We start from the raw sequence: 16,146 nt of genomic DNA, 5'->3' as shown, positions 1-16,146 counted from the left end.
TCCCACCCGCCTCAACACCGTTGGAAGGGAGGAGAACCAATTAAGGCGGGGGGGGTGGAACGAGCAGCTGTCTACCCTTAGCAGGAGGGTTGCTGATTAATTACCTCTCCTGCTGCTGCTGCTGCTGGCTGTCCAGCAGCAGACTGAAGGTGGCTGCTGCTGTGCGCAGGTATATAAAGGCTCAGAGCCTATTATGACACGCGCAGCCAGCGTTCCATTGCCACATTCCGTCTACTGCAGGCGGGATACCTGGATGGCTGAATGTCACTGAGAAGCTCACAGAGACCGCCATAAGCAACAGTTTAAAAGAATGCCACAGACTAATCAACCAAACTTTTTGGGTTGGTTTCTCTTTTATAGTCTGCAGGCATTAAATGAAAGAAGTCAGTGTTCCAGCAGAGGGAGACAACGTTTCAGAAAAGGCATTGTAGCAAACCAAAAAAGAAATTTTAAGCGCAGCAGAGTAACCAGCTCACATACCTGTTAGCTCAGGTGAGTTTAAAAGGCTGCTGTTGATAACAAGGGCATTTGCTAAATAGATGGTGTGTGTGCAACAATATACTGAAAGGTCAATTATATTGTGCAGCTTATCTCACCACCTGTAGTTATTTAGGTGAAAGCTCCAAAATGCTTGCCTAATATGTCTGTTTATCCAAAAGGAAGTATAGAGGGAGAGCTAGATAGATAGCATTGCATTACATTACATTACATGGCAATGCAATGCACAGTTGCTGAAGTTGAACCAAAATGAGCTTGTCATCTGGCTTCTGCAACTTTTAACATGAAAAATCCAATGAGGAGAAGAAAAGCAAAGCCAAAGAGTCCATCCCAAAATCCGACAAACAAGCAAAATGAACAAAAAGCATTGAATTCAATTCTTTCTGATTTTAGAAACTGCATTAAAGAAGGGGTGCACCGGTCCTGGAGATACTGCAATACCAGGTCAATGCGTGGAGTGGACAGAGCAAGCTCTTTTTCCATCTCCCTGTTCTAAAAATCCATTTAATATATGGTCCCCAGATAGGGGACGTATCAGATATTAAACTGATAAGAACAGATACTACACTTGATCTTAGCCAAAAGGCCGAGAAGCGATAACCAGAATTGGTTTCCGACTACGGTGCCACCCAAGGATTCTGAAAAGTCCATTTGTGGAGATGGCCACCTGGACTCCCGTTAAGAAGACATGCTGTCAACCTCTAGATCCCTCACATGCCTGCACTTTTCGGCTTGCTGCTGCTGCAATCCACGCGTTTTAGATCTGCATAACTCCACCTCTTTTAGCACAGTACCCTCAACCCCCGGCTGTTCCCACCCGCCTCAACACCGTTGGAAGGGAGGAGAACCAATTAAGGCGGGGGGGGTTGGAACGAGCAGCTGTCTACCCTTAGCAGGAGGGTTGCTGATTAATTACCTGTCCTGCTGCTGCTGCTGCTGGCTGTCCAGCAGCAGACTGAAGGTGGCTGCTGCTGTGCGCAGGTATATAAAGGCTCAGAGCCTATTATGACACGCGCAGCCAGCGTTCCATTGCCACATTCCGTCTACTGCAGGCAGGATACCTGGATGGCTGAATGTCACTGAGAAGCTCACAGAGACCGCCATAAGCAACAGTTTAAAAGAATGCCACAGACTAATCAACCAAACTTTTTGGGTTGGTTTCTCTTTTATAGTCTGCAGGCATTAAATGAAAGAAGTCAGTGTTCCAGCAGAGGGAGACAACGTTTCAGAAAAGGCATTGTAGCAAACCAAAAAAGAAATTTTAAGCGCAGCAGAGTAACCAGCTCACATACCTGTTAGCTCAGGTGAGTTTAAAAGGCTGCTGTTGATAACAAGGGCATTTGCTAAATAGATGGTGTGTGTGCAACAATATACTGAAAGGTCAATTATATTGTGCAGCTTATCTCACCACCTGTAGTTATTTAGGTGAAAGCTCCAAAATGCTTGCCTAATATGTCTGTTTATCCAAAAGGAAGTATAGAGGGAGAGCTAGATAGATAGCATTGCATTACATTACATTACATGGCAATGCAATGCACAGTTGCTGAAGTTGAACCAAAATGAGCTTGTCATCTGGCTTCTGCAACTTTTAACATGAAAAATCCAATGAGGAGAAGAAAAGCAAAGCCAAAGAGTCCATCCCAAAATCCGACAAACAAGCAAAATGAACAAAAAGCATTGAATTCAATTCTTTCTGATTTTAGAAACTGCATTAAAGAAGGGGTGCACCGGTCCTGGAGATACTGCAATACCAGGTCAATGCGTGGAGTGGACAGAGCAAGCTCTTTTTCCATCTCCCTGTTCTAAAAATCCATTTAATATATGGTCCCCAGATAGGGGACGTATCAGATATTAAACTGATAAGAACAGATACTACACTTGATCTTAGCCAAAAGGCCGAGAAGCGATAACCAGAATTGGTTTCCGACTACGGTGCCACCCAAGGATTCTGAAAAGTCCATTTGTGGAGATGGCCACCTGGACTCCCGTTAAGAAGACATGCTGTCAACCTCTAGATCCCTCACATGCCTGCACTTTTCGGCTTGCTGCTGCTGCAATCCGCGCGTTTTAGATCTGCATAACTCCACCTCTTTTAGCACAGTACCCTCAACCCCCGGCTGTTCCCACCCGCCTCAACACCGTTGGAAGGGAGGAGAACCAATTAAGGCGGGGGGGGGGGTGGAACGAGCAGCTGTCTACCCTTAGCAGGAGGGTTGCTGATTAATTACCTCTCCTGCTGCTGCTGCTGCTGGCTGTCCAGCAGCAGACTGAAGGTGGCTGCTGCTGTGCGCAGGTATATAAAGGCTCAGAGCCTATTATGACACGCGCAGCCAGCGTTCCATTGCCACATTCCGTCTACTGCAGGCGGGATACCTGGATGGCTGAATGTCACTGAGAAGCTCACAGAGACCGCCATAAGCAACAGTTTAAAAGAATGCCACAGACTAATCAACCAAACTTTTTGGGTTGGTTTTTCTTTTATAGTCTGCAGGCATTAAATGAAAGAAGTCAGTGTTCCAGCAGAGGGAGACAACGTTTCAGAAAAGGCATTGTAGCAAACCAAAAAAGAAATTTTAAGCGCAGCAGAGTAACCAGCTCACATACCTGTTAGCTCAGGTGAGTTTAAAAGGCTGCTGTTGATAACAAGGGCATTTGCTAAATAGATGGTGTGTGTGCAACAATATACTGAAAGGTCAATTATATTGTGCAGCTTATCTCACCACCTGTAGTTATTTAGGTGAAAGCTCCAAAATGCTTGCCTAATATGTCTGTTTATCCAAAAGGAAGTATAGAGGGAGAGCTAGATAGATAGCATTGCATTACATTACATTACATGGCAATGCAATGCACAGTTGCTGAAGTTGAACCAAAATGAGCTTGTCATCTGGCTTCTGCAACTTTTAACATGAAAAATCCAATGAGGAGAAGAAAAGCAAAGCCAAAGAGTCCATCCCAAAATCCGACAAACAAGCAAAATGAACAAAAAGCATTGAATTCAATTCTTTCTGATTTTAGAAACTGCATTAAAGAAGGGGTGCACCGGTCCTGGAGATACTGCAATACCAGGTCAATGCGTGGAGTGGACAGAGCAAGCTCTTTTTCCATCTCCCTGTTCTAAAAATCCATTTAATATATGGTCCCCAGATAGGGGACGTATCAGATATTAAACTGATAAGAACAGATACTACACTTGATCTTAGCCAAAAGGCCGAGAAGCGATAACCAGAATTGGTTTCCGACTACGGTGCCACCCAAGGATTCTGAAAAGTCCATTTGTGGAGATGGCCACCTGGACTCCCGTTAAGAAGACATGCTGTCAACCTCTAGATCCCTCACATGCCTGCACTTTTCGGCTTGCTGCTGCTGCAATCCACGCGTTTTAGATCTGCATAACTCCACCTCTTTTAGCACAGTACCCTCAACCCCCGGCTGTTCCCACCCGCCTCAACACCGTTGGAAGGGAGGAGAACCAATTAAGGCGGGGGGGGGGGTGGAACGAGCAGCTGTCTACCCTTAGCAGGAGGGTTGCTGATTAATTACCTCTCCTGCTGCTGCTGCTGGCTGTCCAGCAGCAGACTGAAGGTGGCTGCTGCTGTGCGCAGGTATATAAAGGCTCAGAGCCTATTATGACACGCGCAGCCAGCGTTCCATTGCCACATTCCGTCTACTGCAGGCGGGATACCTGGATGGCTGAATGTCACTGAGAAGCTCACAGAGACCGCCATAAGCAACAGTTTAAAAGAATGCCACAGACTAATCAACCAAACTTTTCGGGTTGGTTTCTCTTTTATAGTCTGCAGGCATTAAATGAAAGAAGTCAGTGTTCCAGCAGAGGGAGACAACGTTTCAGAAAAGGCATTGTAGCAAACCAAAAAAGAAATTTTAAGCGCAGCAGAGTAACCAGCTCACATACCTGTTAGCTCAGGTGAGTTTAAAAGGCTGCTGTTGATAACAAGGGCATTTGCTAAATAGATGGTGTGTGTGCAACAATATACTGAAAGGTCAATTATATTGTGCAGCTTATCTCACCACCTGTAGTTATTTAGGTGAAAGCTCCAAAATGCTTGCCTAATATGTCTGTTTATCCAAAAGGAAGTATAGAGGGAGAGCTAGATAGATAGCATTGCATTACATTACATTACATGGCAATGCAATGCACAGTTGCTGAAGTTGAACCAAAATGAGCTTGTCATCTGGCTTCTGCAACTTTTAACATGAAAAATCCAATGAGGAGAAGAAAAGCAAAGCCAAAGAGTCCATCCCAAAATCCGACAAACAAGCAAAATGAACAAAAAGCATTGAATTCAATTCTTTCTGATTTTAGAAACTGCATTAAAGAAGGGGTGCACCGGTCCTGGAGATACTGCAATACCAGGTCAATGCGTGGAGTGGACAGAGCAAGCTCTTTTTCCATCTCCCTGTTCTAAAAATCCATTTAATATATGGTCCCCAGATAGGGGACGTATCAGATATTAAACTGATAAGAACAGATACTACACTTGATCTTAGCCAAAAAGGCCGAGAAGCGATAACCAGAAATTGGTTTCCGACTACGGTGCCACCCAAGGATTCTGAAAAGTCCATTTGTGGAGATGGCCACCTGGACTCCCGTTAAGAAGACATGCTGTCACCTCTAGATCCCTCACATGCCTGCACTTTTCGGCTTGCTGCTGCTGCAATCCACGCGTTTTAGATCTGCATAACTCCACCTCTTTTAGCACAGTACCCTCAACCCCCGGCTGTTCCCACCCGCCTCAACACCGTTGGAAGGGAGGAGAACAATTAAGGGCGGGGGGGGGGGGTGGAACGAGCAGCTGTCTACCCTTAGCAGGAGGGTTGCTGATTAATTACCTCTCCTGCTGCTGCTGCTGGCTGTCCAGCAGCAGACTGAAGGTGGCTGCTGCTGTGCGCAGGTATATAAAGGCTCAGAGCCTATTATGACACGCGCAGCCAGCGTTCCATTGCCACATTCCGTCTACTGCAGGCGGGATACCTGGATGGCTGAATGTCACTGAGAAGCTCACAGAGACCGCATAAGCAAACAGTTTAAAGAATGCCACAGACTAATCAACCAAACTTTTTGGGTTGGTTTCTCTTTTATAGTCTGCAGGCATTAAATGAAAGAAGTCAGTGTTCCAGCAGAGGGAGACAACGTTTCAGAAAAGGCATTGTAGCAAACCAAAAAAGAAATTTTAAGCGCAGCAGAGTAACCAGCTCACATACCTGTTAGCTCAGGTGAGTTTAAAAGGCTGCTGTTGATAACAAGGGCATTTGCTAAATAGATGGTGTGTGTGCAACAATATACTGAAAGGTCAATTATATTGTGCAGCTTATCTCACCACCTGTAGTTATTTAGGTGAAAGCTCCAAAATGCTTGCCTAATATGTCTGTTTATCCAAAAGGAAGTATAGAGGGAGAGCTAGATAGATAGCATTGCATTACATTACATTACATGGCAATGCAATGCACAGTTGCTGAAGTTGAACCAAATGAGCTTGTCATCTGGCTTCTGCAACTTTTAACATGAAAAATCCAATGAGGAGAAGAAAAGCAAAGCCAAAGAGTCCATCCCAAAATCCGACAAACAAGCAAAATGAACAAAAAGCATTGAATTCAATTCTTTCTGATTTTAGAAACTGCATTAAAGAAGGGGTGCACCGGTCCTGGAGATACTGCAATACCAGGTCAATGCGTGGAGTGGACAGAGCAAGCTCTTTTTCCATCTCCCTGTTCTAAAAATCCATTTAATATATGGTCCCCAGATAGGGGACGTATCAGATATTAAACTGATAAGAACAGATACTACACTTGATCTTAGCCAAAAGGCCGAGAAGCGATAACCAGAATTGGTTTCCGACTACGGTGCCACCCAAGGATTCTGAAAAGTCCATTTGTGAGATGGCCACCTGACTCCCGTTAAGAAGACATGCTGTCACCTCTAGATCCCTCACATGCCTGCACTTTTCGGCTTGCTGCTGCTGCAATCCACGCGTTTTAGATCTGCATAACTCCACCTCTTTTAGCACAGTACCCTCAACCCCCAGCTGTTCCCACCCGCCTCAACACCGTTGGAAGGGAGGAGAACCAATTAAGGCGGGGGGGGGTGGAACGAGCAGCTGTCTACCCTTAGCAGGAGGGTTGCTGATTAATTACCTCTCCTGCTGCTGCTGCTGCTGGCTGTCCAGCAGCAGACTGAAGGTGGCTGCTGCTGTGCGCAGGTATATAAAGGCTCAGAGCCTATTATGACACGCGCAGCCAGCGTTCCATTGCCACATTCCGTCTACTGCAGGCGGGATACCTTGGATGGCTGAATGTCACTGAGAAGCTCACAGAGACCGCCATAAGCAACAGTTTAAAAGAATGCCACAGACTAATCAACCAAACTTTTTGGGTTGGTTTCTCTTTTATAGTCTGCAGGCATTAAATGAAAGAAGTCAGTGTTCCAGCAGAGGAGACAACGTTTCAGAAAAGGCATTGTAGCAAACCAAAAAAGAAATTTTAAGCGCAGCAGAGTAACCAGCTCACATACCTGTTAGCTCAGGTGAGTTTAAAAGGCTGCTGTTGATAACAAGGGCATTTGCTAAATAGATGGTGTGTGTGCAACAATATACTGAAAGGTCAATTATATTGTGCAGCTTATCTCACCACCTGTAGTTATTTAGGTGAAAGCTCCAAAATGCTTGCCTAATATGTCTGTTTATCCAAAAGGAAGTATAGAGGGAGAGCTAGATAGATAGCATTGCATTACAATTACATTACATGGCAATGCAATGCACAGTTGCTGAAGTTGAACCAAAATGAGCTTGTCATCTGGCTTCTGCAACTTTTAACATGAAAATCCAATGAGGAGAAGAAAAGCAAAGCCAAAGAGTCCATCCCAAAATCGACAAACAAGCAAAATGAACAAAAAGCATTGAATTCAATTCTTTCTGATTTTAGAACTGCATTAAAGAAGGGGTGCACCGGTCCTGGAGATACTGCAATACCAGGTCAATGCGTGGAGTGGACAGAGCAAGCTCTTTTTCCATCTCCCTGTTCTAAAAATCCATTTAATATATGGTCCCCAGATAGGGGACGTATCAGATATTAAACTGATAAGAACAGATACTACACTTGATCTTAGCCAAAAGGCCGAGAAGCGATAACCAGAATTGGTTTCCGACTACGGTGCCACCCAAGGATTCTGAAAAGTCCATTTGTGGAGATGGCCACCTGGACTCCCGTTAAGAAGACATGCTGTCAACCTCTAGATCCCTCACATGCCTGCACTTTTCGGCTTGCTGCTGCTGCAATCCACGCGTTTTAGATCTGCATAACTCCACCTCTTTTAGCACAGTACCCTCAACCCCCAGCTGTTCCCACCCGCCTCAACACCGTTGGAAGGGAGGAGAACCAATTAAGGCGGGGGGGGGTGGAACGAGCAGCTGTCTACCCTTAGCAGGAGGGTTGCTGATTAATTACCTCTCCTGCTGCTGCTGCTGCTGGCTGTCCAGCAGCAGACTGAAGGTGGCTGCTGCTGTGCGCAGGTATATAAAGGCTCAGAGCCTATTATGACACGCGCAGCCAGCGTTCCATTGCCACATTCCGTCTACTGCAGGCGGGATACCTGGATGGCTGAATGTCACTGAGAAGCTCACAGAGACCGCCATAAGCAACAGTTTAAAAGAATGCCACAGACTAATCAACCAAACTTTTTGGGTTGGTTTCTCTTTATAGTCTGCAGGCATTAAATGAAAGAAGTCAGTGTTCCAGCAGAGGGAGACAACGTTTCAGAAAAGGCATTGTAGGCAAACCAAAAAAGAAATTTTAAGCGCAGCAGAGTAACCAGCTCACATACCTGTTAGCTCAGGTGAGTTTAAAAGGCTGCTGTTGATAACAAGGGCATTTGCTAAATAGATGGTGTGTGTGCAACAATATACTGAAAGGTCAATTATATTGTGCAGCTTATCTCACCACCTGTAGTTATTTAGGTGAAAGCTCCAAAATGCTTGCCTAATATGTCTGTTTATCCAAAAGGAAGTATAGAGGGAGAGCTAGATAGATAGCATTGCATTACATTACATTACATGGCAATGCAATGCACAGTTGCTGAAGTGAACCAAAATGAGCTTGTCATCTGGCTTCTGCACTTTTAACAATGAAAAATCCAATGAGGAGAAGAAAAGCAAAGCCAAAGAGTCCATCCCAAATCCGACAAACAAGCAAAATGAACAAAAAGCATTGAATTCAATTCTTTCTGATTTTTAGAAACTGCATTAAAGAAGGGGTGCACCGGTCCTGGAGGATACTGCAATACCAGGTCAATGCGTGGAGTGGACAGAGCAAGCTCTTTTTCCATCTCCCTGTTCTAAAAATCCATTTAATATATGGTCCCCAGATAGGGGACGTATCAGATATTAAACTGATAAGAACAGATACTACACTTGATCTTAGCCAAAAGGCCGAGAAGCGATAACCAGAATTGGTTTCCGACTACGGTGCCACCCAAGGATTCTGAAAAGTCCATTTGTGGAGATGGCCACCTGGACTCCCGTTAAGAAGACATGCTGTCAACCTCTAGATCCCTCACATGCCTGCACTTTTCGGCTTGCTGCTGCTGCAATCCACGCGTTTTAGATCTGCATAACTCCACCTCTTTTTAGCACAGTACCCTCAACCCCCGGCTGTTCCCACCCGCCTCAACACCGTTGGAAGGGAGGAGAACCAATTAAGGCGGGGGGGGGTGGGAACGAGCAGCTGTCTACCCTTAGCAGGAGGGTTGCTGATTAATTACCTCTCCTGCTGCTGCTGCTGCTGGCTGTCCAGCAGCAGACTGAAGGTGGCTGCTGCTGTGCGCAGGTATATAAAGGCTCAGAGCCTATTATGACACGCGCAGCCAGCGTTCCATTGCCACATTCCGTCTACTGCAGGCGGGATACCTGGATGGCTGAATGTCACTGAGAAGCTCACAGAGACCGCCATAAGCAACAGTTTAAAAGAATGCCACAGACTAATCAACCAAACTTTTTGGGTTGGTTTCTCTTTTATAGACTGCAGGCATTAAATGAAAGAAGTCAGTGTTCCAGCAGAGGGAGACAACGTTTCAGAAAAGGCATTGTAGCAAACCAAAAAAGAAATTTTAAGCGCAGCAGAGTAACCAGCTCACATACCTGTTAGCTCAGGTGAGTTTAAAAGGCTGCTGTTGATAACAAGGGCATTTGCTAAATAGATGGTGTGTGTGCAACAATATACTGAAAGGTCAATTATATTGTCCAGCTTATCTCACCACCTGTAGTTATTTAGGTGAAAGCTCCAAAATGCTTGCCTAATATGTCTGTTTATCCAAAAGGAAGTATAGAGGGAGAGCTAGATAGATAGCATTGCATTACATTACATTACATGGCAATGCAATGCACAGTTGCTGAAGTTGAACCAAAATGAGCTTGTCATCTGGCTTCTGCAACTTTTAACATGAAAAATCCAATGAGGAGAAGAAAAGCAAAGCCAAAGAGTCCATCCCAAAATCCGACAAACAAGCAAAATGAACAAAAAGCATTGAATTCAATTCTTTCTGATTTTAGAAACTGCATTAAAGAAGGGTGCACCGGTCCTGGAGATACTGCAATACCAGGTCAATGCGTGGAGTGGGACAGAGCAAGCTCTTTTTCCATCTCCCTGTTCTAAAAATCCATTTAATTATATGGTCCCCAGATAGGGGACGTATCAGATATTAAACTGATAAGAAACAGATACTACACTTGATCTTAGCCAAAAGGCCGAGAAGCGATAACCAGAATTGGTTTCCGACTACGGTGCCACCCAAGGATTCTGAAAAGTCCAATTTGTGGAGATGGCCACCTGGACTCCCGTTAAGAAGACATGCTGTCAACCTCTAGATCCCTCACATGCCTGCACTTTTCGGCTTGCTGCTGCTGCAATCCACGCGTTTTAGATCTGCATAACTCCACCTCTTTTAGCACAGTACCCTCAACCCCCGGCTGTTCCCACCCGCCTCAACACCGTTGGAAGGGAGGAGAACCAATTAAGGCGGGGGGGGTTGGAACGAGCAGCTGTCTACCCTTAGCAGGGAGGGTTGCTGATTAATTACCTCTCCTGCTGCTGCTGCTGCTGGCTGTCCAGCAGCAGACTGAAGGTGGCTGCTGCTGTGCGCAGGTATATAAAGGCTCAGAGCCTATTATGACACGCGCAGCCAGCGTTCCATTGCCACATTCCGTCTACTGCAGGCGGGATACCTGGATGGCTGAATGTCACTGAGAAGCTCACAGAGACCGCCATAAGCAACAGTTTAAAAGAATGCCACAGACTAATCAACCAAACTTTTTGGGTTGGTTTCTCTTTTATAGTCTGCAGGCATTAAATGAAAGAAGTCAGTGTTCCAGCAGAGGGAGACAACGTTTCAGAAAAGGCATTGTAGCAAACCAAAAAAGAAATTTTAAGCGCAGCAGAGTAACCAGCTCACATACCTGTTAGCTCAGGTGAGTTTAAAAGGCTGCTGTTGATAACAAGGGCATTTGCTAAATAGATGGTGTGTGTGCAACAATATACTGAAAGGTCAATTATATTGTGCAGCTTATCTCACCACCTGTAGTTATTTAGGTGAAAGCTCCAAAATGCTTGCCTAATATGTCTGTTTATCCAAAAGGAAGTATAGAGGGAGAGCTAGATAGATAGCATTGCATTACATTACATTACATGGCAATGCAATGCACAGTTGCTGAAGTTGAACCAAAATGAGCTTGTCATCTGGCTTCTGCAACTTTTAACATGAAAAATCCAATGAGGAGAAGAAAAGCAAAGCCAAAGAGTCCATCCCAAAATCCGACAAACAAGCAAAATGAACAAAAAGCATTGAATTCAATTCTTTCTGATTTTAGAAACTGCATTAAAGAAGGGGTGCACCGGTCCTGGAGATACTGCAATACCAGGTCAATGCGTGGAGTGGACAGAGCAAGCTCTTTTTCCATCTCCCTGTTCTAAAAATCCATTTAATATATGGTCCCCAGATAGGGGACGTATCAGATATTAAACTGATAAGAACAGATACTACACTTGATCTTAGCCAAAAGGCCGAGAAGCGATAACCAGAATTGGTTTCCGACTACGGTGCCACCCAAGGATTCTGAAAAGTCCATTTGTGGAGATGGCCACCTGGACTCCCGTTAAGAAGACATGCTGTCAACCTCTAGATCCCTCACATGCCTGCACTTTTCGGCTTGCTGCTGCTGCAATCCACGCGTTTTAGATCTGCATAACTCCACCTCTTTTAGCACAGTACCCTCAACCCCCGGCTGTTCCCACCCGCCTCAACACCGTTGGAAGGGAGGAGAACCAATTAAGGCGGGGGTGGGGGTGGAACGAGCAGCTGTCTACCCTTAGCAGGAGGGTTGCTGATTAATTACCTCTCCTGCTGCTGCTGGCTGTCCAGCAGCAGACTGAAGGTGGCTGCTGCTGTGCGCAGGTATATAAAGGCTCAGAGCCTATTATGACACGCGCAGCCAGCGTTCCATTGCCACATTCCGTCTACTGCAGGCGGGATACCTGGATGGCTGAATGTCACTGAGAAGCTCACAGAGACCGCCATAAGCAACAGTTGAAAAGAATGCCACAGACTAATCAACCAAACTTTTTGGGTTGGTTTCTCTTTTATAGTCTGCAGGCATTAAATGAAAGAAGTCAGTGTTCCAGCAGAGGGAGACAACGTTTCAGAAAAGGCATTGTAGCAAACCAAAAAAGAAATTTTAAGCGCAGCAGAGTAACCAGCTCACATACCTGTTAGCTCAGGTGAGTTTAAAAGGCTGCTGTTGATAACAAGGGCATTTGCTAAATAGATGGTGTGTGTGCAACAATATACTGAAAGGTCAATTATATTGTGTAGCTTATCTCACCACCTGTAGTTATTTAGGTGAAAGCTCCAAAATGCTTGCCTAATATGTCTGTTTATCCAAAAGGAAGTATAGAGGGAGAGCTAGATAGATAGCATTGCATTACATTACATTACATGGCAATGCAATGCACAGTTGCTGAAGTTGAACCAAAATGAGCTTGTCATCTGGCTTCTGCAACTTTTAACATGAAAAATCCAATGAGGAGAAGAAAAGCAAAGCCAAAGAGTCCATCCCAAAATCCGACAAACAAGCAAAATGAACAAAAAGCATTGAATTCAATTCTTTCTGATTTTAGAAACTGCATTAAAGAAGGGGTGCACCGGTCCTGGAGATACTGCAATACCAGGTCAATGCGTGGAGTGGACAGAGCAAGCTCTTTTTCCATCTCCCTGTTCTAAAAATCCATTTAATATATGGTCCCCAGATAGGGGACGTATCAGATATTAAACTGATAAGAACAGATACTACACTTGATCTTAGCCAAAAGGCCGAGAAGCGATAACCAGAATTGGTTTCCGACTACGGTGCCACCCAAGGATTCTGAAAAGTCCATTTGTGGAGATGGCCACCTGGACTCCCGTTAAGAAGACATGCTGTCAACCTCTAGATCCCTCACATGCCTGCACTTTTCGGCTTGCTGCTGCTGCAATCCACGCGTTTTAGATCTGCATAACTCCACCTCTTTTAGCACAGTACCCTCAACCCCCGGCTGTTCCCACCCGCCTCAACACCGTTGGAAGGGAGGAGAACCAATTAAGGCGGGGGGGGGGGTGGAACGAGCAGCTGTCTACCCTTAGCAGGAGGGTTGCTGATTAATTACCTCTCCTGCTGCTGCTGCTGCTGGCTGTCCAGCAGCAGACTGAAGGTGGCTGCTGCTGTGCGCAGGTATATAAAGGCTCAGAGCCTATTATGACACGCGCAGCCAGCGTTCCATTGCCACATTCCGTCTACTGCAGGCGGGATACCTGGATGGCTGAATGTCACTGAGAAGCTCACAGAGACCGCCATAAGCAACAGTTTAAAAGAATGCCACAGACTAATCAACCAAACTTTTTGGGTTGGTTTCTCTTTTATAGTCTGCAGGCATTAAATGAAAGAAGTCAGTGTTCCAGCAGAGGGAGACAACGTTTCAGAAAAGGCATTGTAGCAAACCAAAAAAGAAATTTTAAGCGCAGCAGAGTAACCAGCTCACATACCTGTTAGCTCAGGTGAGTTTAAAAGGCTGCTGTTGATAACAAGGGCATTTGCTAAATAGATGGTGTGTGTGCAACAATATACTGAAAGGTCAATTATATTGTGCAGCTTATCTCACCACCTGTAGTTATTTAGGTGAAAGCTCCAAAATGCTTGCCTAATATGTCTGTTTATCGAAAAGGAAGTATAGAGGGAGAGCTAGATAGATAGCATTGCATTACATTACATTACATGGCAATGCAATGCACAGTTGCTGAAGTTGAACCAAAATGAGCTTGTCATCTGGCTTCTGCAACTTTTAACATGAAAAATCCAATGAGGAGAAGAAAAGCAAAGTCAAAGAGTCCATCCCAAAATCCGACAAACAAGCAAAATGAACAAAAAGCATTGAATTCAATTCTTTCTGATTTTAGAAACTGCATTAAAGAAGGGGTGCACCGGTCCTGGAGATACTGCAATACCAGGTCAATGCGTGGAGTGGACAGAGCAAGCTCTTTTTCCATCTCCCTGTTCTAAAAATCCATTTAATATATGGTCCCCAGATAGGGGACGTATCAGATATTAAACTGATAAGAACAGATACTACACTTGATCTTAGCCAAAAGGCCGAGAAGCGATAACCAGAATTGGTTTCCGACTACGGTGCCACCCAAGGATTCTGAAAAGTCCATTTGTGGAGATGGCCACCTGGACTCCCGTTAAGAAGACATGCTGTCAACCTCTAGATCCCTCACATGCCTGCACTTTTCGGCTTGCTGCTGCTGCAATCCACGCGTTTTAGATCTGCATAACTCCACCTCTTTTAGCACAGTACCCTCAACCCCCGGCTGTTCCCACCCGCCTCAACACCGTTGGAAGGGAGGAGAACCAATTAAGGCGGGGGTGGGGGTGGAACGAGCAGCTGTCTACCCTTAGCAGGAGGGTTGCTGATTAATTACCTCTCCTGCTGCTGCTGGCTGTCCAGCAGCAGACTGAAGGTGGCTGCTGCTGTGCGCAGGTATATAAAGGCTCAGAGCCTATTATGACACGCGCAGCCAGCGTTCCATTGCCACATTCCGTCTACTGCAGGCGGGATACCTGGATGGCTGAATGTCACTGAGAAGCTCACAGAGACCGCCATAAGCAACAGTTGAAAAGAATGCCACAGACTAATCAACCAAACTTTTTGGGTTGGTTTCTCTTTTATAGTCTGCAGGCATTAAATGAAAGAAGTCAGTGTTCCAGCAGAGGGAGACAACGTTTCAGAAAAGGCATTGTAGCAAACCAAAAAAGAAATTTTAAGCGCAGCAGAGTAACCAGCTCACATACCTGTTAGCTCAGGTGAGTTTAAAAGGCTGCTGTTGATAACAAGGGCATTTGCTAAATAGATGGTGTGTGTGCAACAATATACTGAAAGGTCAATTATATTGTGTAGCTTATCTCACCACCTGTAGTTATTTAGGTGAAAGCTCCAAAATGCTTGCCTAATATGTCTGTTTATCCAAAAGGAAGTATAGAGGGAGAGCTAGATAGATAGCATTGCATTACATTACATTACATGGCAATGCAATGCACAGTTGCTGAAGTTGAACCAAAATGAGCTTGTCATCTGGCTTCTGCAACTTTTAACATGAAAAATCCAATGAGGAGAAGAAAAGCAAAGCCAAAGAGTCCATCCCAAAATCCGACAAACAAGCAAAATGAACAAAAAGCATTGAATTCAATTCTTTCTGATTTTAGAAACTGCATTAAAGAAGGGGTGCACCGGTCCTGGAGATACTGCAATACCAGGTCAATGCGTGGAGTGGACAGAGCAAGCTCTTTTTCCATCTCCCTGTTCTAAAAATCCATTTAATATATGGTCCCCAGATAGGGGACGTATCAGATATTAAACTGATAAGAACAGATACTACACTTGATCTTAGCCAAAAGGCCGAGAAGCGATAACCAGAATTGGTTTCCGACTACGGTGCCACCCAAGGATTCTGAAAAGTCCATTTGTGGAGATGGCCACCTGGACTCCCGTTAAGAAGACATGCTGTCAACCTCTAGATCCCTCACATGCCTGCACTTTTCGGCTTGCTGCTGCTGCAATCCACGCGTTTTAGATCTGCATAACTCCACCTCTTTTAGCACAGTACCCTCAACCCCCGGCTGTTCCCACCCGCCTCAACACCGTTGGAAGGGAGGAGAACCAATTAAGGCGGGGGGGGGGGGTGGAACGAGCAGCTGTCTACCCTTAGCAGGAGGGTTGCTGATTAATTACCTCTCCTGCTGCTGCTGCTGCTGGCTGTCCAGCAGCAGACTGAAGGTGGCTGCTGCTGTGCGCAGGTATATAAAGGCTCAGAGCCTATTATGACACGCGCAGCCAGCGTTCCATTGCCACATTCCGTCTACTGCAGGCGGGATACCTGGATGGCTGAATGTCACTGAGAAGCTCACAGAGACCGCCATAAGCAACAGTTTAAAAGAATGCCACAGACTAATCAACCAAACTTTTTGGGTTGGTTTCTCTTTTATAGTCTGCAGGCATTAAATGAAAGAAGTCAGTGTTCCAGCAGAGGGAGACAACGTTTCAGAAAAGGCATTG

General features: G+C 45.3%; 12 non-coding genes across 12 annotated transcripts; all 12 read right to left on the bottom strand.

Annotated features, from left to right (window-relative positions):
* Window positions 1-905: 905 nt before the first annotated feature.
* On the bottom strand, window positions 906-1,096 carry LOC141216260 (U2 spliceosomal RNA). Its single transcript, XR_012285300.1, has one exon. It is a non-coding gene; the product is annotated as a U2 spliceosomal RNA (small nuclear RNA).
* Window positions 1,097-2,215: 1,119 nt separating this feature from the next.
* On the bottom strand, window positions 2,216-2,406 carry LOC141216259 (U2 spliceosomal RNA). The gene has a single exon (XR_012285299.1). It is a non-coding gene; the product is annotated as a U2 spliceosomal RNA (small nuclear RNA).
* Window positions 2,407-3,527: 1,121 nt separating this feature from the next.
* On the bottom strand, window positions 3,528-3,718 carry LOC141216258 (U2 spliceosomal RNA). Its single transcript, XR_012285298.1, has one exon. It is a non-coding gene; the product is annotated as a U2 spliceosomal RNA (small nuclear RNA).
* A 1,118-nt stretch (window positions 3,719-4,836) lies between these two features.
* LOC141216541 (U2 spliceosomal RNA) lies at window positions 4,837-5,028 on the bottom strand. Its single transcript, XR_012285571.1, has one exon. It is a non-coding gene; the product is annotated as a U2 spliceosomal RNA (small nuclear RNA).
* Window positions 5,029-6,145: 1,117 nt separating this feature from the next.
* On the bottom strand, window positions 6,146-6,336 carry LOC141216257 (U2 spliceosomal RNA). The gene has a single exon (XR_012285297.1). It is a non-coding gene; the product is annotated as a U2 spliceosomal RNA (small nuclear RNA).
* A 1,114-nt stretch (window positions 6,337-7,450) lies between these two features.
* On the bottom strand, window positions 7,451-7,641 carry LOC141216256 (U2 spliceosomal RNA). Its single transcript, XR_012285296.1, has one exon. It is a non-coding gene; the product is annotated as a U2 spliceosomal RNA (small nuclear RNA).
* Window positions 7,642-8,759: 1,118 nt separating this feature from the next.
* On the bottom strand, window positions 8,760-8,951 carry LOC141216492 (U2 spliceosomal RNA). Its single transcript, XR_012285523.1, has one exon. It is a non-coding gene; the product is annotated as a U2 spliceosomal RNA (small nuclear RNA).
* A 1,120-nt stretch (window positions 8,952-10,071) lies between these two features.
* LOC141216636 (U2 spliceosomal RNA) lies at window positions 10,072-10,265 on the bottom strand. Its single transcript, XR_012285661.1, has one exon. It is a non-coding gene; the product is annotated as a U2 spliceosomal RNA (small nuclear RNA).
* A 1,121-nt stretch (window positions 10,266-11,386) lies between these two features.
* LOC141216255 (U2 spliceosomal RNA) lies at window positions 11,387-11,577 on the bottom strand. Its single transcript, XR_012285295.1, has one exon. It is a non-coding gene; the product is annotated as a U2 spliceosomal RNA (small nuclear RNA).
* Window positions 11,578-12,692: 1,115 nt separating this feature from the next.
* On the bottom strand, window positions 12,693-12,883 carry LOC141216253 (U2 spliceosomal RNA). The gene has a single exon (XR_012285293.1). It is a non-coding gene; the product is annotated as a U2 spliceosomal RNA (small nuclear RNA).
* A 1,121-nt stretch (window positions 12,884-14,004) lies between these two features.
* LOC141216252 (U2 spliceosomal RNA) lies at window positions 14,005-14,195 on the bottom strand. Its single transcript, XR_012285292.1, has one exon. It is a non-coding gene; the product is annotated as a U2 spliceosomal RNA (small nuclear RNA).
* A 1,115-nt stretch (window positions 14,196-15,310) lies between these two features.
* Window positions 15,311-15,501, bottom strand: LOC141216251 (U2 spliceosomal RNA). Its single transcript, XR_012285291.1, has one exon. It is a non-coding gene; the product is annotated as a U2 spliceosomal RNA (small nuclear RNA).
* Window positions 15,502-16,146: the final 645 nt, after the last annotated feature.

Source organism: Phyllobates terribilis, unplaced genomic scaffold, assembly GCF_046119375.1.
Source record: "Phyllobates terribilis strain yellow unplaced genomic scaffold, ASM4611937v1 Scaffold_236__1_contigs__length_3049075, whole genome shotgun sequence".
Taxonomy (NCBI): Eukaryota; Metazoa; Chordata; class Amphibia; order Anura; family Dendrobatidae; genus Phyllobates; species Phyllobates terribilis.
The sequence above is the reverse complement of the archived record's forward strand: the minus strand, read 5'-3'. Positions and strand labels throughout refer to the sequence as shown.